The 876-nt window shown below is 35.5% G+C and overlaps 1 protein-coding gene across 1 annotated transcript in view; it reads left to right on the plus strand.

Annotated features, from left to right (window-relative positions):
* Tnks (tankyrase) overlaps nt 1–876 on the plus strand; it is a 184,483-nt gene that overhangs the window by 118,477 nt on the left and 65,130 nt on the right. The window lies entirely within an intron of this gene.

Genomic DNA, 876 nt, shown 5'->3' on the forward strand with positions numbered 1-876 from the left:
AAACAACCAAGATGCCCATCGCCTGAGGAATGGATGAAAAAGACGTCGTGTTCTTATACAATGGAGTATTACTCAGCTATAAAAAATGATGAACTCGAAGCCTTTATATTGAAGTAGATGCCACTTGACGATATACACACAAGAAATAAACCAGACACGTGTAAATACTGTATAGTTTCCCTAGTGTAAGAACTCGAAAGAATAAATACAAATAGAAAGGTATAATACAACTAAAAGAAAAGCAAGGATTTGAAGACTAGACAATGAAAAGAGAGCAAAGAGAAGAGCTAGGAAACATGACAGTGGGAAGCCATACAGTTATTATATGTAGAAGATGGGCACGGCAATGATCCTGAGAATCTTCAGAAGATTTTTGAATCTACCATTTAATTGGAATGATTCTCACCCTAACTATATATACAGACACCTGTGAACTAAGCAACTGCACTGAAGTTGGCAATTAAGTTCATGCTTAGAGTGCCTGTCATTCTGGTCTTCTGCTTACGGGATACTTGTGTTGACATGTCAGTTGTTGCTGTGCTGTCTCTCTGGTAGATGATTGTTCAAAAAGAAGTGGGTGGTGAATGAAGGCAGGAGACAGGAAAAGGAATGTTGCAGGACTGTCCTGCTACAAAGTTGTACATGGTTAGATTTCTGGATTTATGTGTAAACATAAGAATTATATAATTCTTTATGGCTATTTTTAAAATATATTCTAATTTTTAAAATGTTTTTTCATCATATTCTGTAGGGACTTCAAGTTCAATATATCAATACTTTATGAAAAATACCTGTTCCATGTTATGCCTAAGATGACTGATATTCAGACAGATAGTGAGGTAATACTTAACAGCCTAGGCTGTATGGTAATAACAA

Source organism: Octodon degus, unplaced genomic scaffold (assembly GCF_000260255.1).
Source record: "Octodon degus isolate 3935 unplaced genomic scaffold, OctDeg1.0 scaffold00053, whole genome shotgun sequence".
NCBI lineage: Eukaryota > Metazoa > Chordata > Mammalia > Rodentia > Octodontidae > Octodon > Octodon degus.